The sequence below is a fragment of the Schistocerca cancellata genome, chromosome 4 (assembly GCF_023864275.1).
Source record: "Schistocerca cancellata isolate TAMUIC-IGC-003103 chromosome 4, iqSchCanc2.1, whole genome shotgun sequence".
NCBI classification, from domain to species: Eukaryota; Metazoa; Arthropoda; class Insecta; order Orthoptera; family Acrididae; genus Schistocerca; species Schistocerca cancellata.
The window spans coordinates 463141535-463169517 of record NC_064629.1 but is presented as its reverse complement, the minus strand read 5'-3'; positions in this window follow the sequence as shown (position 1 = coordinate 463169517).

Here is a 27983-nt window from a genome sequence, read left to right as displayed (position 1 = left end):
TATTCGTGAAAATAGCTTATAATGTATCAAAAATCATCTTAAGTGGAAGAGAAACCTCAACCTTCATACATGGGCTTCGAGAAAGTGAAGCCAACTTGACACCAATGACGATGATTGTTGAATATTCCCTGGCTCCCTAATTAACAGGAGGAAGTCGGGACTCCGAGTGAAATGAAATGAAGTCTCTGCCTCTAGGGAAACCACTCCGTAACCAGCGCTACTCAACACTGCTGGAGTTCAAATCAACAAGTCCGTTGATGACGATACAGCAGTGCCTGTGTTATCCAAATTACGATGCAATGTCCCTTTGGACACGCATGCATAAATGTCTAAAAAACAGGCACTGTGGCGACTGGTACCGTTATGAAATTCATGATATGTATTCGCAGTTGTTAATATGAACAACCATCCACTGTATAATGGAATGACGACCGTGAAAATTTGTACTGGACTGGACCTCGAACCCGGATTTTCCGCCTATCGAAGGCGGAAACATTGCAAAGAACATTACATCGTAATTCCGAATAATACAGGCACTGCAAAATCGTTCTTATCCGCGGACACCGGGCAAGAGACTTCCCCCCTGTACGGTAATATACACAATGACTATACCAGTTCAGAGGTTGGAGACACATGGTTGGCGACGTCTCAAGTTTTGGGTATGCCCGTGAGTAGTGTTCGGACAGCCTAATGGAGAGACAACCCCTCGCGATAAACGGAAAAACCGGTTCGAGTCCGGGTCCGGCACAAATTTTCATTGTCCTCATTCCATGATCAAGCGGATGGTTGTCCATATTCACAACTGCGAATACATGTCAGATAATCCATTGATTGGTGACTGTTTAAGTGACTCGTATCTTAAGTTTTCTTTGGTTTGAACGGTTGTTTTCCTAGTGTAAAATATTAGATTCTCCTCACAACCTGCAATTTGAAATACTTTACACACTTCCATAGTCTAACTGCAAAGGGAAACGTCCATGTAGCCCAAAAGTCAGCGTGTTTCGCACTCCAAAAGACGAAATAGACCTGCAGTAACGTATTCTATTGGTCTGTATTTACAACTTTCAGCCAGTGAACATGCCCAGATTAAATCTATAGGCTTATTTGTAAAAAAAAAATTATGTATATTTAGTCCCTTCACATGAATTTAATAAGGTGTGTGGTGTCACCGCCAGACACCACACTTGCTAGGTGGTAGCTTTAAATCGGCCACGGTCCATTAGTACATGTCGGACCCGCGTGTCGCCACTGTCAGTAATTGCAGACCGAGCGCCACCACACGGCAGGTCTAGAGAGACGTATTAGGACTCGTCCCAGTTGTACGGACGACTTTGCTAGCGACTACACTGACGAAGCCTTTCTCTCATTAGCCGAGAGATAGTTAGAATAGCCTTCAGCTAAGTCCATGGCTACGACCTAGCAAGGCGCCATTAACCATTTCTAGAGAGAGCCTCACTTGTATCATCAAGAATGCTGTATACAAATGATGGATTAAAGTTAAGTATTCCAGCAGCTACGTACTTTTCTTTATAGCATTCATTACGTATCCTGTTTCAGACCTAACGCCAGCCGGCGTGTGTAAACAGCGTGCCTTTCGGTTACCCGTCACTGTGGACTGGCTGTCTTGTCAGTCCACTACAAGGTGCATTAAGCAATAGCTGTGACGTGCTGCATTTTTATCTTTCAGGTCTGTGATCTACAATTTCAACAGCAGGACGTGAGACAAGAAACTAGTGCGTATGACAATAGAACCGAAAGGCTGTTAACAGCTCTCATATTGACGCTCCGATTACGTAAGTGTAAGTCGTTTTGTAATCTATAAATGCTCCCGTAAAATAGGGTTGCGTAGCCTGTAGAGCCTATCTGCAAAGCACAGCGCGATGAGGGGTTTCATTTATTACGTCTGCAGTTTTTAGCATAGTTTCTGCAAACCTTTCAGAAAAAATTGTTACAAAATTATACTGTTATAGGATCCGTAACGCGAAAGTTTCCAAAATACCTATGATGTACGATCAGAGAAAGTGTATGGAGGAATTTTCAGATAATAGAAGAACAAGGGAACGAAACAAAGGCCCGGCTTTGGTATTTGCAGGAAGTACGGTAACGTTCTCTGACTCCCACAATCAAAATATTTCTTGAGGTTTCCAGAATCAAAAGTCATTTACTAACTGTGACGTGTAATGTGCTACTGAAAGAGAAAAGTTACTTCATTATAGTGTTCATTGTCTTTAGGTTTCACTAATCATTTCCTTCCAATAAACGAAACTCACTATCAACATTGAGTCGGTTGTCAACTCGAAAAGATTTTACCATCGAGATTCGCCGAGAACGCTTGCACTCTCATATAACATATTATAACTAAACACCTGATATGTCACAGTTTGCAGCAATCAGAACAGGCAAGGCCGAAAACCATGAAACACACCACGCATAAATAAGTACACACAATTATACAGTGCCTTTAATTAGCAAACTGTGCCTAGTCAGGGGAACTGATTTTAATACTTGATCATTACTTCCTCAGTAAGATAATGGATGTAGTCAGATTTACAAATTTTGGACTAGCACATTCAATTACGTTTCAAATACTCTCTTTTCACTGAAATAGAAAAATTTGAAATTTGCTGTGGGTTTAGTAGATTGTTATTATACATACCTAAAGCCCATACTCTGCCAAAGTATCTATTTTTACAATATTTCTCCAAATGATTAGTAAAAAAGTTAGCTTTACAATAACTGAAATAATCAGTATAGACAACTAAATGACAACATAAATATTAATGATTGGAAGTAACTATAAAAAAAGCGAAAAGACACACTGTGAAAGTAATTGAGCACTGTGCTGTAGCGTTACGACTTGAACTCATAGCCTTGTCTTTCACGAGCAGAGCTTTTACCGATCGAGCTATCCAGGCATCCCGTAATCCTCCTCCCCCACACAGCCGAACTTCTGCCAGCAGCGTTCCCCTGTTTCCCAAACCTCACGGAGGCTCCCCTGCATATCTTGCTGTATTAACTCACCAGGAAGAAAAGACATCACGGAGAAATGGCTTAGCCATAGCTACGGCTTTATTTTCGGAATCAGTTTTTCATTCTGCATTGGAGTATGCTCTGTTTTGAAACTTTCTGACAGACTGAAGCTATCTGCTGAAAACTCAGCCTCAGGGTGAAAGATCTATTCTGGAAGAGACTGAATGTAATAAAGAAGACAAAATATACGGAATTAAAATGAACTGAATTTATAGTGTGCACCAGACTTTAGATTGGCAGTAGCTTTGTCAAATGCCAATAAAACGAGGAAAATAATTTTAAATATAAATATATTCTGAGCAATTATTTGGTAAACAGCCAGTGGCTCAGTGTGTAGCCGCAATTGGAAAAAAGACTCAATCTGACGGGAGGTTCCACGAAAAACACGATAATCTCGATTTTAACAAAGATGAAATATTTTGCAAAATAAGAGGAGTGTGTTCTGTAATTCCCGGTTGATCGTAGCTTTTCCCTCCATAATTTATTCGATATCACTACATGGTTCCCAATTTATCATAAGCTATGGTAGCATAATTATTCCATCTTTAATCACACTGAAACCTAGTTTGCTAAATTAAACAAAGATAGTGAGCGGCCTGAAAACTTTTATCATTGTGCAAACAGAAAATTTACTTTTCTGGCACAGGAAAAGACACTGATTTTTAATATCTGTCCTCCTGTTATGACAGTAGCGTTTGTGGTAGTCTTAATTGCTGGTAAATGCTTAATTTACATTAATTAAATTAATTAATAAGGAACTCATTTACCTGAAAAACGACACAAACCGTTAATAACGACACTTAGTGAAAACGGTATACAATAATTTATTTAGGTTTACGCTATAGACATCTGCTCAGTCGATAATGTTATTAAAGAAGACTCACACTTAAATCACAAATTTAGAGGAGCTAAAACTTTAAAAATTAATATTGCCTTCGTGAATTGAGAATTGCCCAGGACCGTTACCAGGAAGGGATGTGAAGTACGGGTATAACAGGGAAATACAGATCTTCCCGCTAACAACTACTTGGAAAACGTCGCTGAACTGTATGAAGCCCTCATCAAAAGTATCTTTCGGTAACAACTGGGTATAATAGCAGCTGCGCACAGACGTTCTTCATCCTCATTTTTTCAATAAACGCGACTTCGGCGCCTTCGTTACCTCCGGCACTGCAGCGAGAAGTTTCCTTAGGTATTACACGTAAATTACGTCAATGGTTATCTAAAGATGAGAAAGTGGAGTTCTTTTCGAACTCTGCCTTACTAATGAGGTAATTAGGAGCCGCATCGTCGGCGGGTACAAATATGTTCTCGCGATCACACGGTTCCAGAAGCAATTAGTATTTCAGTCGTAACCACAAAGATACAGGGTGGTCCATTGATAGTGACCGGGCCAAATATCTCACGAAATAAGCATCAAACGAAAAAACTACAAAGAACGAAACTCGTCTAGCTTGAAGGGGGGAACCAGATGACGCTATGGTTGGCCGCTAGCTGGCGCTGCTATTGGTCAAACGAATATCAACTGCGTTTTTTAAAATAGGAACCCCGATTTTTATTACATATTCGTGTAGTACGTAAAGAAATATGAATGTTTTAGTTGGACCACTTTTTTCGCTTTGTGATAGATGGCGCTGTAATAGTCACAAACGTATAAGTACGTGGTATCACCTAACATTCCGCCAGTGCGGACGGTATTTGCTTCGTGATACATTGCCCGTGTTAAAATGGACCGTTTACCAATTGCGGAAAAGGTCGATATCGTGTTGATGTATGGCTATTGTGATAAAAATGCCCAACGGGCGTGTGTTATGTATACTGCTCGGTATCCTGGACATCATCCAAGTGTCCGGACCGTTCGCCGGATAGTTACGTTATTTGAGGAAACAGGAAGTGTTCAGCCACATGTGAAACGTCAACCACGACCTGCAACAAATAATGATTCCCAAGTAGGTGTTTTACCTGCTGTCGCGGCTAATCCGCACATCAGTAGCAGACAAATTGCGCGAGAATCGGGAATCTCAAAAATGTCGGTGTTGAGAATGCTACATCAACATCGATTGCACTCGTACCATATTTCTATGCACCAGGAATTGCATGGCGACGACTTTGAACGTCGTGTACAGTTCTGGCACTGGGCACAAGAGAAATTACGGGACGATGACAGATTTTTTGCACGCATTCTATTTGGCGACGAAGCGTCATTCACCAACAGCAGTAACGTAAACAGGCATAATATGCACTATTGGGCAACGGAAAATCCACGATGGCTGCGACAAGTGGAACAGCAGCGACCTTGGCGGGTTAATGTATGGTGCGGCATTATGGGAGGAAGGATAATTGGCCCCCATTTTATTGGTGGCAATCTAAATGGTGCAATGTATGCTGATTTCCTACGTAATGTTCTACCGATGTTACTACAAGATGTTTCACTGCATGATCTTTGGTGTGACGTCATAAGCGAGTGACTGCGTGTGAGATCGCTCTCCAAGTTTTTATATATTTTTAGGTTTCAGATATATATTTTAACGGTTTTTGTGATAATATTTACTATATAAGTGACTTATTAGTGGTTTCTTCATTCACCTCTGCCTTTCTTGTGTTGTGACCTGATATTTGTGAGTGTTTCGCATCGAGCAACGTAACCTCTTACCTGTGTTTACATTCCGCACTGACCAGTTACAGCTGTAGCGGCGTATCGAAAGCTAAGTACTAATTCATTGTTTGTGTGTAGTGGTTTATTTAGGAACTATAGTAGTCTTCAACCGGAGTTTTTAGTGTTTTCTGGTGAAATAATTTCAGAAGAACCTTTTGGGAACTGTTTTCAGCTTCGTTACTGTCTCATTAGACGTTTGATTCTCTTTCCGTATTAGTCTTTTGTTTTATTCACATTTGTTGTTTATTAATACTGTTAATAATAGTAGTTACTTCCCTTGTGGAGTAAGTTTGTGTTTATTGTAGTCAGGTTTTTAACATCTTCTTATTGTAGTAGCGGAACTTAGAAAAAGTAAAATTTTACCATGAGTGAGAAGTGTGTTCTTTGCCGTAGGTTCGTGAGTAGTGGATTGCGGTGTGAGACTTGTTCGAAGTATTTTCACTGGGGGGAATGCAGTGGGGAAGCCAGTGGGCATTCTGGTGAGATCCTCTCCTGAAACTGCAGGTTATGTAGCAAGAGTAAATTGATAGAGGAGCAGGAGCGTAAGATCTGTGCCCTTCAGGTGCAGTTGAAAAACGCACAGGAGGAGCTAGATAGGGTGAGGAGGGAGAAGGGGGTTGGGGAATGGGAGCTGGCTGTTGGCAAGAGATCTGCTAGGAGAAGGAGATTTTCAGATAGTTTTACTATTGGTGTTTACAATAGATATGACCAACTGTCAGAGTCTAGTGGAGAGGAATCTCTATTAGCTGTAGATGTAGGAAGTATGCAGCAGACCTCAGTAGTTACGGTGGCTAGAACAGTTGCAAAGTCGAAGAGGAAGAAGAAGGTTCTGCTGTTAGGTAGTTCTCATGGCAGAGGTGTAGGCCAGCAGTTGCAGGAAGTGCTGGGGAGTGAGTACCAGGTCACCAGCATTGTGAAGCCTAATGCAGGGTTGGCTCAGGTGACTGTTAACATAGGGGGGTTATGTAGGGATTTTACTAAAGAGGATCAGGTAGTGATTGTGGGTGGGGCTGGTAATAGTATTGATAGGGATGGGGAGTATGACATAGATGGTGACCTGGAAAAGATAGCCACTCAGACAGGCAACACGAATGTGCATTTCGTGGAACTGTTTCAGCGTCACGATCGGCCTCATCTTAATACAGCCGTCAGGCGTAATAACGTGAGACTTGGGGGTGCGCTGATGACAGAAAGCATGGGTCACATTTCAGTGGTGACGGTGGAGTCTATCAGCAGGACGGGTTTCACTAGACATGGCCTGCACCTCAACAGGTATGGGAAGGGGAGGTTGGCAAAGCTTATAGGTGACAGCATAGGTGGGGTTGGTGGGATCACTCATGGGAAAATTCCTACAGTAGTGGGTGTTGGAGCTGCACCTTTTTTAGATTGAAGTCAGCTGATATGTATTCCTTCTTAAGGGAAGTCTCTCTAACAAAGGAACCACTTTTGACAAAGCTTAGGTATCCGAGTAATGAGGGAATTAGTATATTTCATCAAAATATACAAGGTATTAGAGATAAAGTTAGTGAACTGCTTATAGATGTTGACTCTGAAATTATTGGTATATCTGAACACTTCTTAAATAAGGAGATGATTCAGAGGCTTCCTTTATCAGGGTACAGGTTGGCTGACAGCTTTTCGAGGAGCTCTTTGCGGTGTGAGGGAGTAGCCATGTATGTGAAAAACGGTATCCCATTTGAGTCAATTGATGCTTCAAAGAACTGCACTGAAAAGGTGTTTGAATGTTGTGCAGGCGTGGTTAAATTTAACAGAGCTAAACTTCTAACTGTTGTTATTTATAGATCCCCAGACTCCGATTTCACAACATTTTTGCTAAAGCTAGAGGAGGTTCTTGGTTCACTTTATAGGAAATACAAAAAGTTAGTTATATGTGGTGACTTCAATATTAATTGTATAAGTGACTGTGCAAGGAAGAGGATGCTGGTAGACCTCCTTAATTCATATAATCTTATGCAAACCGTATTCTTTCCAACGAGAGTGCAAGGGAACAGTAGAACAACCATAGACAACATTTTTGTTCATTCCTCATTACTAGAAGGGCATTCTGTTAGCAAAAAGCTGAATGACCTTTCAGATCATGATGCACAAATTTTAACTCTAAAAGATTTTTGTGCTGCAACACGTGTTAGTCATCAGCTGTTTAGGAAAGCTGATCCAGTTGCTGTAGAGGCCTTTGTAAACCTTATCAAGGAACAAGAGTCGCGAGATGTTTATAGCGCTGATACAGTAGACGATAAATATAATGCTTTTCTCAAGACTTTTCTCGTGCTCTTTGAAAGTTGCCTTCCGTTAGAACGTTCAAAACAGGGTACTAGCATAAACAGGCAGCCTGGGTGGCTGACTAGAGGGATAAGAATATCTTGTAGAACAAAGTGGCAATTATATCAAAACGTTAGAAACAGTCAAAATCTAAATGCAGCAGCCCATTACAAACAGTATTGTAAGGTGCTTAAAAATGTTATTAGGAAGGCAAAAAGTATGTGGTATGCAGATAGAATAGCTAAGTCTCAGGATAAAATTAAAACCGTATGGTCAGTCGTAAAGGAAGTGGCTGGTCTGCAGAGACAGGTCGAGGATATAGAATCAGTACGTAGTGGGAATGTCCGTGTTACTGATAAGTCGCATATATGTACAGTATTTAATAATCACTTTCTGAATATAGCAGGTGAACTAAATAGAAACAAAGTCCCAACAGGGAATCATATAGCGCTCTTAGAAAAAAGTGTTCCGAGACTGTTACCTGAAATGCTCCTCCATGATACTGATAAGAGGGAGATTGAGTTAATAATTAAATCACTAAAGACCAAGAACTCTCATGGATATGACGGGGTATCTAGCGGAATACTGAAGTATTGTTCTATGTATGTTAGCTCAGTACTTAGCCATATATGTAACTTTTCCTTTAGGAGTGGTCGGTTTCCTGACCGATTAAAGTACTCGGTTGACAATTATAGACCTATTTCTATGCCATCGGTGTTTACTAAAGTTATCGAGAAGGTTGTATATGCAAGGTTACTGGAGCATTTAAATTCACATAATTTGCTGTCAAATGTTCTGTTTGGTTGCAGAAATGGTTTAACAACTGAAAATGCTATATTCTCTTTTCTCTGTGAGGTTTTGGACGGATTAAATAAAAGGTTGCGAACGCTAGGTGTTTTCTTTGATTTAACGAAGGCATTTGACTGTGTTGACCACAAAATGTTACTGCAGAAGTTGGACCATTATGGAGTAAGGGGAGTAGCTTACAATTGGTTCGCTTCTAAACCTTAAGAACAGAAAGCAGAAGGTAATTCTCCGCAATATTGAGAGTAGTAGTGATGTTCAGTCCCAATGGGGCACTTTAAGTGGGGCGTTCCCCAAGGGTCGGTGCTTGGGCCACTGCTGTTTCTTATTTATATAAATGATATTCCTTCTAGTATTACAGGTGATTCAAAAATATTTCTGTTTGCTGATGACACCAGCTTGATAGTGAAGGATCTTGTGTGTAATATTGAAACAATATCAAATAACGTAGTTCATGAAATAAGTTCGTGGCTTGTGGAAAATAATTTGATGCTAAATCACAGTAAGACTCAGTTTTTACAGTTTCTATCACACAATTCAACAAGAACCGATATTTTGATCAGACAGAATGGGCATATTATAAGCGAGACGGAACAGTTCAAGTTCCTAGGAGTTCGGATAGATAGTAAGCTGTTGTGGAAAGCCCATGTTCAGGATCTTGTTCACAAACTAAATGCTGCTTTATTTACCATTAGAACAGTATCTGAAATAAGTGACACTTCAACACGAAAAGTAGTCTACTTCGCATATTTCCATACGCTTATGTCGTATGGTATTATTTTTGGGGTAATTCTTCTGATTCAAAAAGGGTATTTTTGGCTCAAAAACGGGCTGTTCGAGCTATATGTGGTGTAAGTTCGAGAACCTCTTGTCGACCCCTATTCAATAGTCTGGGAATTCTGACATTGCCCTCACAGTATATGTTTTCTTTAATGTCGTTTGTTGTTAGCAATATTAGCCTATTCCCAAGAGTTAGCAGCTTTTACTCAGTTAATACTAGGTAGAAATCCAATCTGCATGTGGAATGCACTTCCTTGACTCTTGTGCAGAAAGGAGTGCAGTATTCTGCTGCATCCATTTTCAATAAGCTACCACAAGAACTCAAAAATCTTAGCAGTGCCCCAAACACTTTTAAGTCTAAACTGAAGAGTTTCCTCATGGCTCACTCCTTCTATTCTGTCGAGGAGCTCCTGGAAGAGCTAAAAAATTAAGCAAATTCCAGTGTTATATTGTTGATTTTCTTTATTTAAATTTACGACTTGTCACCTGTTTTTTTTATATTTCATTTTATCTGTTTCTAATATCGTGTTATAATTTCATGTATTGACTCGTTCCATGACCATGGAGAATTCTCCTTAATTTGGTCCCACGGAACAATAAATAAATAAATAAATAAATAAATAAATAAAACAGAATGGCGATGTACTTCCAACATGATGGATGTCCGGCACATAGCTCGTGTGCGGTTGCAGCGGTATTGAATAGCATATTTCATGACAGGTGGATTGGTCGTCGAAGCACCATACCATGGCCCGCACGTTCACCGTATCTGACGTCCCCGGATTCGTTTCTGTGGGGAAAGCTGAAGGATATTTGCTATCTTGATCCACCGACAACACCTGACAACATGCGTCAGCGCAGTGCCAATGAATGTGCGAACACTACGGAAGGCGAACTACTCGCTGTTGAGAAGAATGTCGTTACACGTATTGCCAAATGCATTGAGGTTGACGGACATCATTTTGAGCATTTATTGCATTAATGTGGTATTTACAGTGTAAGTAGGCTGTTTATGTTTTCTTATTGGCAACGTTACGTAGCGCTCTGTATGAAAATCACTGGCTGTGCTGTGTGCAGTCTGTGGCTAGTTTGCATTGTTGTCTGCCATTGTAGTGTTTGGCAGCGGCAGCTGGATGTGAACAGCGCGTAGCGTTGCGCAGTTGGAGGTGAGCCGCCAGCAGTGGTGGATGTGGGGAGAGAGACGGCGGAGTTTGGAAATTTGTAAGACTGGATGTCATGAACATGTATATTATGGTTTTTCAACACTATTAAGGTAAATACATTGTTTGTTCTCTATTGAAATCTTTCATTTGCTAACTATGCCTACTAGTAGTTAGTGCCTTCCATAGTTTGAATCTTTTATTTAGCTGGCAGTAGTGGCGCTCGCTGTATTGCAGTAGTTCGAGTAACGAAGATTTTTGTGAGGTAAGTGATTTGTGAAAGGTATAGGTTAATGTTAGTCAGGGCCATTGTTTTGTAGGGATTATTGAGTCAGATTGCGTTGCGCTAAAAATATTGTGTGTCAGTTTAAGCACAGTCATGTATAATTTTTTCTAAGGGGACGTTTCAACAGGTAATCACGCTGTAACAGCATGCGTTTCCAGAAATTATAAATTCACAAAGGTACATATATCACATTGGAACAAACGAAATAAAATGTTCAAACTTACCTACGATCTGTATTTTAATTTAAAAAAACCTACCTGTTACCAACTGTTCGTCTAAAATTGTGAGCCATATGTTTGTGACTATTACAGCGCCATGTATCACAAAGCGAAAAAAGTGGTCCAACTAAAACATTCACATTTCTTTACGTACTACACGAATATGTAATAAAAAATGGGGGTTCCTATTTTTAAAAACGCAGTTGATATCCGTTTGATCTATGGCAGCGCCATCTAGCTGGCCAACCATAGCGCCATCTGGCTTCACCCTTCAAGCTAGACAAGTTTCGTTCTTTGTAGTTTTTTTCGTTTGACACTTATTTCGTGAGATATTTGGTTCGGTCACGATCAATGGATCACCCTGTATATATACTGAGGTATGAAGATGTCGAAGAATGTCCTCGTTCTTCGCAAACTGTGGGAAGGCCTAAGATCGAACAAATTTCGATGCCAGTGTCGAGAGTGGGCAGAAAGCTTCATCTGCAAATAACAGCGATTGTCTGCCTATGCATTCGTGCTGTTTGCATTTCAGCACTGGAAGCGTGCAAGAAAATAAGCCACTACATCTCCTCATCAAGAAGCACCCATAGCGTTCTACTTCATTTACCTCTCAGCTTGCATATATTTCTAGGGCTTGTTTGTACAGCCCGACGGAAACGTTTTCGTTCGGACGTGGATGGCAGAGGGTCTTTATTGAAATCCAAAACCACTCGCTGCTCGTCAAAATCACATTTTTTGCCACAGTAAAAAGCTGAGTGACAATCTTGGCTGTTTCAAAGTGAATAAGTGCAGGCAGGGTGGCAGAATTTGTAGGGGTTACATCCAGGATGGACTGGAAGAGAGAAAATCACGTTATAAGAAAGTGAACTCCCAACCGTTATTAACAAGCATAAGAGATACCTATCATCCGCTTCGTGCAGTATAACAGCGATGTGCACACGCCGGAAGTTACCAAAAATTGGCTGTACAGAAACCTAGAAGCATTGGATTTGGAAAGACGCGATGTCTCTAAACACATCTGGAGGATGTGTGATTATTGATACTTTGACAATGAGAGCTGCATCAGAAATCATTAAGTTCGTTGCAATCGTGTTTGTACTATGTGGGACAGATTTAGACGTCGTCATCATATTTGTGCCTCATTAGTCTCCTTGATCCCTTGATTCAGCGATGTGTTGAACAATAAGGGATGATGGACTTCAAATGAAAACTGTCAAATAATTTTGTTTTAAATTTCAACATTTATTTAATTACATTCTTCTTCTAATTATATTATGACATATTGCAGTTTAACAGAGTGTTACGCCTGACTCATTTAGCTGTTATTTGTGGAACGCAATCAGTGGTAGCTCTATAAATTTGGCACTCATAATACAATTATTCGTTTTGATACCTCTAGGTTGAAACAGTAGTTCCTTATGAATGTTGTATATTATTCAGATACGGCGGTAACGGCCTCTTTTTACACGTATCGAAGTCGACAGTTTGTTCGCCGAAGTTGGAATAGAAAAAACTTATGTTGAACTTTCATCTTATGTGATGTTTTGGCTTTTCGGAACCCGCGTTTCCTAATCAGTCATCGGGATCTCTTTATCAAGGACTGAAGATTTTATCTGACGTCTAATGATCGTCGTAGTATTTGCGGAGGCGGCCAGGTATTGTTGCAGCCCGACGCTTTCATCAGATAGATGGGCTTATAGTGCCTCGGGTCAGTGTCTTCTACGAGTGTCGTATTCCTCTCAACGAAGATGAGGTTTATTTCAGGCCGTGCAATATCATGACAGGATGTTTAAACCTACTGTCCAGTCGTGCAGTAAATATTTCGTCGACGGATTCGTCTTCTAAAATGCTGCTACGCTGCGCCTGCCTCGTGAGTACCTTCCTCCAGGAGGCAAGAAAATGAAATGGTTGCGATATCTGTTCACATGAACCCTCCTGCATATGATTATGATCAGTTAAAATTACAGTGTGTTGTTACAGGACCTTAGTCACTGGATGATCTGCTGTAGAGTGCAAGGGAGAGAGCAGAGTGGTACTGAACGTCTCCTAGAGACATATTTTGATCTGATGGCTATGTAAAGATGTATATTTTAGAACAGATTGCCTGTACTTTGGTTACTATTCTGTTTTTATTCCACAGTAAAACTAATTTCTTTATAAGGCTTATTCTTAAATGCTCTGTCTCCCTTGAATCTCTGCCCCTTCACATCTGCAAATACGCAGGTGGTGTGACAGATTTATTAAGCAGTGTATATGCGCTAGTGAACAGATTAATGAAGTAGAGCCGGGTGTACTTTATACGTAGATATAAGCAGACAGAATTCTCAAAATTTTGATATGAAACTGATGGCTGAATACTTTAGAGTCTTTATGTCCTTATAAATTAACAGGTTGATCATAGATCATGTTATAGATATTTGGCCCCCTGCCCCAAATTAACCAACTAATCAAAACAGATTTTTATCTAATTACCATATCGTTATCGTTTGGAAGAAAACGCAGAAATGTGTCTGTACTCGTATTGAATCCGCTCGTTATATCATCATTGTATTTCCTCGGAACGTTTCCACATAAATATTATTAAGTGTGGGAAATGCTAAAAATGTAGCGGACGAAAAGCTAGTTACAACTTCTAGAGAAGCCAGACTGCATTATAGGAGTCGACCATCAATGAGAAGTGGTACTGAGAAGAGAGCGCGAAAGGATAGCAGCCCAGCCCCCATGTTGTTACTCAAACTGTAAGTAGAGCAAGCTAGAAAGAAAACCAGCGGAATATTTTGGAAAGGAATTTCATTTCATTGAGAAGAAATAAAAACTTCAAAGTTTCCCATTGCTACTGCAATTCTATCAGAGATGGCAAAGGACTTGCTGATCAGTTGTATGGAATCGGCAATTTTTGCAAAAGAGGTTATGAGGTGAAAATTACCATAGTAAAATAAAGATGATGGAATGTGCTCGAATTAAATTAGGTGGTGCTGAGCGTATTACATTAGGAAATGAGACAATAAAAGTACTAGATGAATTTTGTTTTTTGGACAGCAAAATAACTGATGGCAAACGCGATAGAAAAGTTATAAAATTAAGAATGGCAGTAGCAAGAAATTTTTTTATAGAACAAAGAACTTAGTTATCATCGAATAAAAATCTTAAGTGCTATGAAGTCTCTCCTGAAGGTGTCTGGTTTTGGTTGAGTATCATGTGTGTGGCCAGTTACTGTGTAGTGAATGGATCAGGTAGGTAGGTGAACACTGAGGAGTTTTCCGAATCACTGTAGTGAGCCCTGCAAGGAGGTGAAGTAGCTGTCCAGTGGGCCGTTGTGCGGCCGCTGCTTACAAATCTCGTAGCGGTTATGTAAATTGTGCTGACACCTACATGTGGACGCTAAGCCTTGTGGTCAGGTTCTGAGTGTAAAAAACTAGAGCTTGGAATGTTCACTAAGAACACAAAAACCATTTCCAGACATTCTACAGAAAATCTAATGACTGCGTTGACATTGCTATAAAGACACTGAATCACTACCATTATTACCATATATGTGAAGTAAATATTAATAAAGCTACTAACAATTTCGTACAAAATCAATAACAAATGTTACAGACAAACTACATATGCATACAACACATAGTTGTATTTTTACTAAAAAAAGTTGGTCTTTTGCGACATTTGCGTCTAACAATATAATATCAAACTGCAAATTATTTAAAAGTGTTTGTAATGTAAATCGGAAATGTGTGAAGGTTGTAAAATTTGTAATCCTCTAAATACATGTTACTCACTTGACTTTAGTGATGGATCACGTGATACATTTTTTACGTAGGCAGACAAAGCATGTTTCGTGGTCTTCTGTGTTCCGTGTCTTGGTGGGTAAGGTGGTTTGGTAAGATTGGCGCGGATTGTGAGCCTCGTGAGTTTAAGTGCTGGTTGGCCATAGAAATATTTTAATTATCCTTTTTTCGTGACTGAGGAACAATTCTTGTAACGACTCGGGACTTAGGAAATGTTTGAACAGTAAGTGCCAGTATAGCAGTCAGTAACTGAACTTTGGACTTTAGGAATTTAGTTCAGTTTGGATGATTTGTTGCACTGCACAATTTGGTTTACATTCGTTACTGCCTGCTAACATTCTACTTGCTCTGCTTAATCAATCAGTTGATGTCTTATTGCTATACTTCATTTAAGTATCAGCCTGTGTAAGGCGGCCATTCGAAGTAACTTTGGAACTGATGTGAATAAAACTAAGAGTGAACTTTAATCCTGTGGCTAGGCCTAAGGGATCATTCATTAAATATCTCGTTTAATAACTTGTCTTGTTACATAAAAGTGGGCAACTTCGTGACACTTTTAGAACTTTTCGTAACTTTTGTTACAAATTTGCCTCATTTAATGAGTTTCGATTTGTCTATGCACAGAAGAAACGTATCTCACCAAGTCCTCCAATTTGGTGAGATTTATTTCTTTTAAATTTTGTTAAAATCCAAATAATTATAGATATATACTCACTGAAACAAAATAAGAGTGAGTAAAGTGAACTTCACTATTTAGCATAATAGAGGAAAATTTTACACACTTGTTTAGGGATCTGTTCAGTGGGAAGAGAAATACAGGTCACAACACCTGCGTTTAACACAAAATACTCTAAGCAAGGTAACTATTTGACACCGTTAGACAATTACTTGCAATGTCACTGGTGTGAGAAAAACGTCATGATACATTGAATACACTCTTCTGAGCAACTGTATGTTATATTTAGAAAGAAAGTAACAGTGCGAAATAAAACTTTGTCTTTTTCACTAAACCAGAGATCGGCAACAGGCGGACCGCGGTCCGTATACAGAGTGCGGAAGGTCGAACCTCGGACAGTCAAATATTCTTAAATACAGTCCGACGTCCAACTAAGAATCCCGGCGCCTCGTTCGCACTAGGCTAGTAATTTAGTCGAATACTGAGTAATTTAGTAACTAAACGTGTATGAAAAACAAAAATTAAGTCGAGTAGATAAGCAAATCATTTAGTCGAGTCGATCCATTTCATTCTATTTTTCTCGGCGAGTAGCGCCTCCCACCACTCGTCACTACTCACTCGTTCATTTGTTAAAGAAGTCTGAACACGTCGTTTTAGTCAAAGAGGGCAAAGTGGGCGGTCGGTCTTTACTTCGTTTCGTCAATCGCACGCAGGCCGCAGAGCAATTAATTTGTTTTATAATTTGTCGTGTGAAAAACCTTTTCGTACATGCATACCTACATTAATAATGGGTCCTAAAAAGCGAAAGTGGACACTGAAAATAGGAGATTTTTGACTGAATGGACTAAACAATATTGTTTTACGCTGCATGATAGGCCTCAAGCAGTTCCAGTTTGCTTAATATGTAATGAAACTCTCGCTGTTATTAAATGTGGCAATTTAAAGCGACACTATGAAACAATTCATCAGCAATTCCACAAAAACTTTCCTCTTAGCAGTGAGTCTCGTAAAGGAAAACTATAGGTAATATAATTCTATTAGATAATGTATAAATGTGATATGTATAACTGCTTTGTAAACTTATCACGATAAAATTTAAATTTAAATTACAAGAATATCTCACTTCTTACGAAAAAGCACGAAATCGCTGGTTCGCTGCATGAGTGAGCAAGAAGCAACGCTACGTGTGTGCTGGACACTTAGTAAACACCAAAAACCACTTTCAGATTCTCAAATAATGACAGAATGTATGCTGGAAGTAGCCTCGGCGCTTTTTGAATAAAAAAAAGGATGTCGTCGCTGCAATTCAAAGTATTCCAATGTCGGCAAGAACTAATACAAGAAGAAAGGAAATTTTAGCTACTGATATTAAAAGCACTCTGCTTGGACTTTTGGAAATGGCAACATGCTACGCCATTGCACTTGACGAATCATATGACATTGTTGACGATGAACAAATATCTATTTTCGTGACATTTTTCGACATTGAAAATAAGATATTCTGGGAAGAATTGCTCGCAATATTGCCTTTGAAAGGTAACTCTCGAGGAGAAGATTTATTCAAAGCTATTGATGAATTTATTAATAATTCCAATATTCGTTATGATAAAATAGTGTAGCTTTCAACTGACGGCGCCCCAGCGATGATTGGCAAAGAAAAAGATTTAGTAAATAAAATCAGGGATCAGAATCCAGGCCTAATACCGTATCAGTGTATAATTCATCAGACTGCCCTTTGTGGAAAACTCAGTGTTACACTGAAAGAAGTAATGGACAGCTTGGTGCAGTTGATTCATTTTTTGAGATCTCATTCTTCGCTTCAACACCGAAAGTTCAAGAAGTTTCCTTCAGAATGTGATGCAGCGTATTCTGACTTATTTCAACACAACAATGTTCGTTGGTTAAGTAAAGGTCAAGTTGTTGAACGTTCCTGGCTAATAAAGGAAGAAGTAACCTCCTTCTTGCAAATCTTGGATATTCTGAAGTATTTAAATGCGCTCAACATAGAGTTACAAGGGAATGGGAAATTAATATGTGATCTGATACAAAGCGTGTCTGCTTTTCCTCATAAGCTGGATATTTTTGAAAAAGATATTGCAAGGCACGAATTTATTCATTTCCCAACAATTCATGAGTATAAAAAAGAGAACTCTGAAGAAGGCATTGCAGTGTTTGTAAGATTTCTGTCCGATCTAAGGGACGAATTTGCTACAAAATTTCAAGACTGCAGAAATTGGAAAGCTCAATTCCTAAAATTTCCTTACGAAGTTGATGCATCGGCAGAATGGACTGATGTGGCTGCTAAGTTGTTTAGTGTTTCAAAGTCTTCACTTCAAGTGGAGATAATCGACTTGCAAGAAGATATTTCTTTGCAAATGTATAAAACTGTGTCTACTGAAGAATTTTGGGGTAAACATGTTTCAGAAAAATAAGAAAACTGGAAGAAAGTAGCTATCAATCTGGCCACTATGTTTGGTTCGTCATATATATGCGAATCGTCGTTCTCGAAAATGAATTTTTCGAAGAACACATATCGGTCAAGTTTGACGGACGCCCATCTCGAAGACATACTTCGCATTTGCTGTACCCCTCTTACACCGAACTTTAAAAAACTGGCTGAAGACCGTCGATGTAGTTTCTCACATTGAATATATTACAATATTATCTGAGAACTACTTGTTTTACTTGGTTTATCCTTTTTTGGAAACTAACTCGACTTGAAAACAAAATAAAAAACAGTACCTTCTAATTACTAGTTTTTTTTCAGGACCAGCGCAGCAGCGCGAAATGGAATCAAGTAGACGCTGACCCGCGTTCCAGTGGAAAGAACGGGCAGCGGTACACCTCCACGAAGACAGAGTGCAGTGCCCCCTGTCAACACTGACTTAACCAGCTGCCCATCACTGGTCGGGCCCAATTCGGTCACAGACTTCAGAAGCATCAGTATTGAGTAGTAGGAAGATGATACTTAGCCTGTGTTCTGGGAGTAGCAATAGTGTGTAAAAGTAATTGCATTTAGAAGGCACAGGAAGCACATCAAGCCAACTCATGTCGAGAAGATATGTTTCTTTCATTTTTATAAATAAAATGTTCTATTAATCTGCAAATGTTACAGATCATTTTGGATTCCTGCCACCGGCCATCGGAACTTCTCTCCTTCCTTGTTTGTGTTGGTGCTCCCACAGAAGCCGACAGAAAAAACTCCAGTTATTACATTTGTTTCTGCATTTATTTTTGCTGTCGCAAAATTAGCTCTGTAATCTGCTACCTTCAGCTAGTCAGCTTTTCAAAGTTTTTGGCAGCAGCAGAAAGTTTCGGAGAGATCTATAAACACGTTTTTCTAACTTACAGCAAAATGGCTTTGTCACCAGCTCAAGGGTAATTAATAAAATTGTAGCTTCCATCACTTATAGTACCACTTTGCGAGAAGCACGCTCCAGCAGAGGTATATCGAATGCACTTCTGACACAAAGCAGTTCCTCAGTCACTAACCTGCCCACATTCATAATATATAATATTTTCACCGACTGTCTCTGCTAAATTAATGTGCTTCATGCAACATCGATGCTTGTATAAGGGCTTAAAGAAACAGTGTATGACAGAATACATAATTTACAAATGAGCCATACATAAATTTGATATCGTGCACTCGCCCTTTGGTGGTTAGGTAGCAACAAATTGATCCCAAGCGGTGATTAATCTCACACCATTTTATCAGCTACTAGCCCTAGTGAACTTGCAAAGCAAGTGGGCAGTGAACACGTTCATCTCGAAGGAAGGTTTCGGTCATGCACTGTTGCTTTAAGGCCGTGTAGAAGCATGGATCATTCATGAGGCATATTAAATTAGCAATGAGTAAACAGTGAACTAATTAAACAAATCAATAACTGGACTATAATTATTAAAAGGAAAATATCAAAAATATGATCCTATAGAGTAACAATGTGGTGTGCTACAATCAGAGGACTGATCTTTGATTATTCGTTTATTTAAATCACACACAAAGTTACTGCGAATGGTAATCTCACATGGGTTCTTATTGAACATGATGTGGATATATGAAACCAAAATGATTAATTTTGCAATGCAAGCAGAGTATTCGTGGGCAGTAACGAATGTGAACAAAATGCACTGAGCGGTGTTTCAAATCACTAAAACTGCTAGGAATTTCAAAGTATAACCGGTGCATACAAATCTTTATACATTAACATATTCCGTTTGAAACTTCCTGGCAGATTAAAACTGTGTGCCGGACCGAGACTCTAAATCGGGACCTTTGCCTTTCTACCGACTGAGCTACCCAAGCACGACTCACGCCCCGTCCTCACAGCTGTACTTCTGCCAGTACCTCGTCTCCTACCTTCCAAATTTTACAGAAGCTCTCCTGCGAACCTTGCAGAAAGCTGTGAGGACGGGGCATCAGTCGTGCTCGGGTAGCTCAGTCGGTAGAGCACTTGCCCGCGAAAGGCAAAGGTCACGAGTTCGAGTCTCGGTCCGGCACACAGTTTTAATCTACCAGGAAGTTTCATACCTGCGCACACTCCGCTGCAGAGTGAAAATCTCATTCTGGAAATATTCAGCCTGGCTGAAGTATTTACTCACTGTTATGTCAACTGTGCGTCTTTGTCCACTAATACTTTGCCCCGCCTGCCTATTTAAAAACTTGATCGTGTGACCAACAGCCTCACTCAAACAGCAACTTACAACCTGACCACCTCTCGTGACGTTACACACATTATAATATTTATTCGTTTTTTATATATACATCACATGTTCTCGGTTTATTAGCAACTTTGTACCACATTACTCAGTTTTAAACATAGCAAATGACTGGATTTATTCAGTTTTATGCACCAAAAATGGAACTACAGGAAATCTAGCCAACTTAACAGCTTTATTCTTCGTGGCTCTGGCGTCCTATATTACTCAGATTACAATCTTACATCCATTAAGTTACTAAAATCTGATTAATTAACGTATGTATTGATAATATCATGGAACAACCGTCTCATGCTGGCAATAATGGTTTGCGTACGTGTGTAGAAACATTGGTTTTGGCATCCTTATACGATTTATTCCATGAATAATTTCCAGCCATTTGCGTATCTGTTTAGCAATAGTAGATATATGGTGATGCCTAGCTGATATCAATATCCACTTAAATATGTGTAACATGCATCTGTTGAAGGTCTGTATCATTTATTATTGACATTACAAACTATTATAATGTAAATGTTAATATGTTTGTTAATAATAACTTCACACATATGGTAATAATTGAAGCCAGTTCGTCTTTGTATCAAGAATTCGACGCCGTCTTTAGATTATTCGTAGCTTTTCTGGAAGTATAGTTTTCAGTGAATATTTTAAGTTACAGTTTTAACATAGTTTCTGCGCCATTTTGCCTTACTTCCTTAAGCACGTGGTGGATTTGCAAGTTGATCTGCCACTGTAACTACTCGAGCATCCCCACACCTCCGTTCACATCTCGCTGGAACAGCTTGGGTACTCTGGCCAGCATCCACTCTGACTTACGTGACCCACCCATTTAACATCAAATTACCAAAGACACACTGCTCAATCAAATACTCAGTTTTTTTATATACATTGCTTAGCAGTCTCGCCGTTTACAATGTCACAAACAGAACAGGCAATAACAAAAATGTTTGAAATGTGATGCTACAGAAAAATACTAAATATTATTTCTTAAAAGACATCATAGTCGCCGTTGACTGTATAAAATATGTATTTTATTTGTTTACGTTTTGACGACGACATGTACTCATGACAGATAGTCTTATATTCTGACAGAATGTAACTTTTGCAGTGGTACTTGAAAATGGACCTAAGGCCGATATTGCAATCGTAATAATAAATATTTTATACAGTCAACGGCGACTATGATGTCTTTTAAGAAATATTATATGACTGTGAAGCCCAACCATGACAAGTTAACTAAATATTATGTCACCAGATCAAATAACTAATAAATAGGTACTGAGCTGAGTTGAGGAGAGAAAATATCTTTGGCCCAGCTTGCGTAAAGAAGGCATAGGTTAATAGGACGCATCATGAGGGTAAGAAAGAGTTAATTTTTTATGGAGGAATGTGTAGAGTAAAAGGTGTAGAGAAAGAACAAGGTTTGGCAACAGTTAGCAGGTCAAGATGGATTTACCTTGCAGGAGCTATGCGGAGAGGGAGGAACTTGCTCGTCTGAATCAGAACAGTCTTCTGACTGAAGACCTCAACAACGAAAGGAACAATACTTGGGAGACGAGTAGCCTCCTATTTCCCGGTCATACAAGCCGCAGTTTCTATAGTTATATGACTATTTAGATTTAAAGTTATTGTTATATTGTTGTGGAGAGTTTGAAATGCTACAATCAGTAGTGGTTTGTGGTCTGCAAAAATATCCGTGGGTAACTGCGAACAATGTGAAATGGGTAGCCATTGTATCCACCGAGTAGCAAGTCATATATAATAAATTAATTCTGCGAAGAAGCTGACCACACATTTTTGTCTTGTTAAGACGAGATCATTAACATTTCACAGCAATCTGTACGATGAGAATAAAACAAATACATAAATACAATAATTACGAAAATTTTAACTATTGCTGTGTTTATATAGCTATGCAGACGTAAAGGTGGCTAAAGTCAACAGATACATATGATCAAATTATCTCAGTGGTTCACTGAGCAGTTTAGACTCTGCAGAACAAATTTGAAATAAGAAATAATGAACGTGTATGAAGATGATATCACAATGTAAGAATACATATTACCTACCTTCTTTTGCAGAAAGGTTGTAGGTGTGCGACTGATTTCATGATAAAATTAGCATTTAATTTAAGCGGTGGCTAATAAAACTGACAGTAATCCAAAAGTATCATCAAATATGTAAAGTTTCACACCATCAATGAAAAACATATAAAAGGGCACCTCAAAATGACATGTTATATTAATCTGTAGAATCATATGACACTAATGGTTCAATTTTCAAGAATAGCAAGTATAGGAAAGAATGGGATATTTCTTATTCAGTTGTCGGCAAGAATGTGTTTATATATTGGAAGGTGATTTACGGTATACAGGATGAGAAATTCGGTACACAAAGTTGCCACTTCTTGAAACAACGGCTTTAACGCACCTGTGCTTGGAGTGAAAATAAACTTGAATGACTTAAACACGTACGTCATTCCAAGCTGCTTCAGCCCTAGTTGTGGTTGGCTATTGGTGGCGTGTAACCCTCTCAGCAACCCATGTTCACAAGTTTTCAGTGGTTGAGAGATCTGCAGAACGTGCTGGCCAGGTCAGTAGTTAAACAGTCACTGTTTGAAGTTAGGTCATGTCAGTAATGTCAACATGTGTCTTGCGTTTTCTGGTTGGAAGATAGCGTGAAGGAGAGCTAAGAGTTATCGCATAGCCAACAGTGTTAAAGCCATCAGATATTTAATGGTTGCTTCCCAAATTCCCAGCTGTGTGGGCCAGAAGTGGTCGTGTTGTGTATGTTATGAAAGCCCATACCATTACATCAAGTGTCGTGCTCGAATTACGATGGTGAATATAAAATGGCTACGCTCATTTTTCTTGGAATTTCCTGACTCGGATACATCCATAGTGATTCTGTTTTCAGAACGAGTTCTCGTCTACAAAGCTGACAGGGGTGTTACTCGTTTGACCATTGTTGTAGCTGGATATAGCCTGACGATACACCGCTCTCTCTTGCTGCTTCAGTCGAAACCACATCAATGGTCGCTATACAGACAGTTTTTGGTGTTCTAGCCACTGCCGAAATTTTAACGTTTCACCTGTGTAAACTTTGGAAATTTGTGGTAAGTTCCTATGGGAACAAACTGCTGAGGTCATCGGTCCCTAGGCCTACACACTACTAATCCTACTTAAACTAACTTACACTAAGGACAACACACACACCCATGCCCGAGGGAGGACTCGAACCCCTGATGGGGGGATTTACCTGTGCAGCCACCGGTTAGTGACAGTAAGCAACTGGGTCATAAAGCGGTAGTTGATTTTATTTAGTGTTTTCAGGGTTTGTGTAATAATATTTAACTCTCGTTCGACAAATATGTATTACTAATGCGTTAATAACATTTCACAAACAAACTTTAGTTTTTAACCATTTTTAGTGAGTACGCAGCAAACCACAATTTAAGGGCCATTTATTCGAAACCCCATAACTGTCTCCCATTACTACACAAAAGATTGAAATTTAGCTCAAAGGTGCCTGCAACCTCTGGTGCAAAAGCATGGCGCCATGCGACGCCACTCTCGGGCTTGGCGATGCTTCAAACAGCATGTTATAGACTATATGTGAAAAAGAGGCTACAGCTCAGAAGTAGATATGAGTTGGGTTAATGATGTCACATTGGCACCAACTTTCCGTCATAACCCCTCTTATACAAATTTCACCTCTTCTTTGACGCCTTCGAGATGGAGCTCAGACAGTGACACCCAGAGTGCAAATCACGCCGTTTTCTTATGGGTGCCAGGGGAAAACGTTTCAGGCACACCGCCGCTCAGAATCTACACATGGACGCCAAAGGATGTGGCGGGGAGGGGTCATAAAGGGCATCAAGAAAACCATAAGTTCGCTTGCGGCATTGGTTCCCGCACATTTCGCGGTCGAAAACGATAGTCCGCATTGCGATGAGCAACAGGACGAAGTTCTTGACAACTTTTGACATTGCTGACACTCTCTTGATGGTTCAATCCTTCTCTAGGGGCATTGTCTGCTAGAACCACACTGAATATGATCACACCGTTTTGGAGCGTAGTGCGACCGCTTTTTTTGCTCTGCGGTGTAGGGTGGAATCAGTAGGGACGGTTCACAACCATTCGAGGAAATATGAGCATGATCTGAAGTAGCAAAAGGTGTCCATACTTTTTCAGCCTTCCTGTTACGTGCCCTCCTATTGCATGCGACTTTGACACATGAATGCATAAAATAGCCAAGGATCCCTCTAAGACTCGCAAGTTCGACGACACCCATGGTACCAGGACATTCTGTGATGGATTCCTAGGTGCCGGCAGGCAGGGAAATATTGACACCCTTAAACAAAGTGGCCCTACACTGCTGCTCCACTGCCTGCTTACAGGCTTGCAGCATCTGTGGGTGTCATAGGGCTGTCTGCCAGAAATTGCCTTGGAATCCATTTCTGCACAGGTACATTTTTGAAGTGTTCAAGAAATGGGTGCGGTAGGCGCTGGGGGTGCTGCCAAACAGGAGCAAGAAAGATTAAAAAGCATGAGCACCATTCAATGCTTCGGATCAAAATTTCGTTGAATGATTTTGAACGGTCTCTAACGGTTCCAACCTATTCAAGAGGGCAGAAATCGCAGTTGTGCAGCACTACAAGGGACTGCGATCATGTTCAATGGGGATGCAGCCCCCCCCCCCCCCCCCAACGTCCTTAGAGAAGAGTTACAACACTCGGTGGCGTCATCAGTGTCCAAGGTTGTCAAGAACGTCCTCCTGTTGCTCATGGCACTGCGACTGTCGTTTGCGGCGGTGAAATGTGTTCTAATCAACGCCCCAGGGGAAGGGCTGGTTTCATTTTCGCCCTTGATGCCAACCCCTGAGAAAGGGTGAAATGGGGGTAAGAGGAGGTGTGGCGACTTTCCCATCGTGCGACACGCTTAAAATGGCGCTCGGCACAATTGTGGTGATGCGTGGTGTCAACGTGACATCTCTAACCCAGCTCACACCTCACAGGAACTTCTAAGCTGTGGTCTTTTCGTCGCTGTGTCGATGCTCTGTTTGAAGTGTCGCAATGGGTGACGCCACAGAGCGCCATACTTTTGCATCCTTACAGAGAAGGTCGTAGGCTCCTTTGAGCCAAATTTAAGACATTTGTGTTGCAATAGGAAACACTTACAGGGTTTCGAAAAAGTTATCATTTACTTGTGATGCGCAGTTTGTTATACACGCACTCCAATATGCCATAGCAAAGGATATATAGATTAGAATGAAATTTACCAGTGTGACTGGTGATGCAGTCATTAATGAAAATATAGTTTCTCATTTTCTATGCAATACAGATATTTTGAGGTATTTTTTGTCAAATGTTTTGGATAATTTTCCGCATATCGATAATGCTAAATTGTAATTGGCTTTCTCATTTTAATCCTGATCTCTGATTGCAGCAGAGGAGAGGGAGGTGTTGCGCTATACAGCATAGGTGACCCATTGGCGTGCATAATGCATGTCTATGACTTTAATATTGGTTTTACATAATTTTACTGCATATTTGGTGCTATTTTTTAATGTTACACTCTGATTTGTTGGAAATAGTAAGGATGAAGGGTAGGCTGGACATAATGTAATTTAACGCTATTTTTACACATTATTTAAATAGTACACTGAGGGTGATTGGTAAGATGATGGGGCGTGGGCTATAAATCACAATAATTTGTCTTTTCCATCATTCTGGATTTTTAATAGTGTACTATGTTTGGCTGCAGGTAAGGCAGCATATGGGGAGGGGGAAAGGGGAAGAGTGATTTTAATTTTCTGTTAATAAAACTAGGCTATTTCTACCATCTTGGATTTTTCGTATAGGTACGAAATTGTGAATACTGCAGTTTCAACTACCTGTTTTCAACTACTTTTCAAGGCCGCCCAACTATGCATTTTCGACTACTTTGCTCGACCATCGCCCTGAAACATTGGATGATAAGATTCTTTTAGGATGGTTATCTTACAAAGTAGTGATATAAGTGGGTAGTTGGGTGACACTGAAAAGTATCTGAAAGCAGGGCATGCCCGTTTTCGTACCTATACCACAAATCCAAGCCAGCAGAAATAACCTTACTTCGTTAATGGAAGATTGAAAACCCTCTCCCCCTTCCATCCTCCCGTTGTCCCCCTCCTTATCTCTAACAAGTCAGTGCACCGTATTAAAAAGTTGCCCCAAATATGCACTAAAAATTACGTAAGCCTCATATGAATGTCAAAGATATTCATTATTTCCAAAAGACATTTAAAATGATGTCAAATTACACTATTTACAAATACACGTGCAGTATCCCTCTGACAATATGAAACTGATGATGTCATGTTTAAGTATACATACATAGCTCTGGCGTAATATTAAAATGATTCTTAGGTTAAAGATGTGCATTATATGCGTGAAATGGCTGACCCAGTCTGCATAATATTCCACCTTCCTCTTGCCTCCCCCAATCCGAATCTAGTATTAACATGAACGAGCCAATTATAATGTATCCCCATCTGAGCTCTCCTCAAAAGTACCTAAACGACTTAAATTGTCTATCGAAAGAAAATATGGCACACATTTCTTTCTCCTCTCCTCCATTAGAACCTACTATTAAATGAGAGAGAGCCAGTTACAATGTAGCTCCATCTGGGGTGTGTTCCACAGTATTTGAACGACCTAAATTAATTAAACAAAATACATCATATACCTCACTCTCCTCTTGTCCACTCAGAGACTAGAATTTTAGCTGTCATTAAAATTAAAGACACAGTTCCATTTTAGCATCATATGCGATATTTTTAAAAGTATCCAAAATAGTTATCAAAAAATACTTCAAAGTATTTGAACTGAGTAAAAAATGACGAACTATGTTGCATTAATGACTTCCAAAAAAAGTGTTTATTATCTAACTCACCAGTCACATCGGTAAATTTCATTGGAATCTATGTCTGATTCGCTATGGAATACTGGAATTAGTAAATAACATACTCTCAATGAACAATTAAAAAGTGACATTTGTCCATGGAGTGTAATTAATGAATTAGTAATACATACTTCCCAAACATGAGTTACTTTCAATACTGTTCTGCATAACCTGAAAATGCGAAATAAAATCAACAGCTGCTTTATCTCCCAGTGGCTTACTTTCATCAACAGATGGCCGCACTAGTAGGTTCGATCTCTGTACCAGGAGTTGCTTACTGTCATGATGAATGTTTCACGCATCATGCTTTCAGCTTGCCGAAAGTGTTGACTCGGGAGATGAATGCGGATGTATTACCATTATACACGAGGATTTCTCCCACACCATGTGTTGCACTACACGATTGAGGGATGAATGCTGCATTTTCTATTCAGTTACGGATAAGCTTTTCCCGATACTTGGAAAAATACAGCATTCTTATAGATTGCGTCAATATTGAATACATTCCCCCTTTTCCCCCTCATAGGTCGGCGTCCTCCTCCTCCCCCCCCCCCCCCCTATCTGCCACCGTGTCACCTGTATAGTGCTGTTATACGTCAGTGTTCAGTGTTGTGCGTCCCCTGTCAGTGTTGCGAACAGCCACCA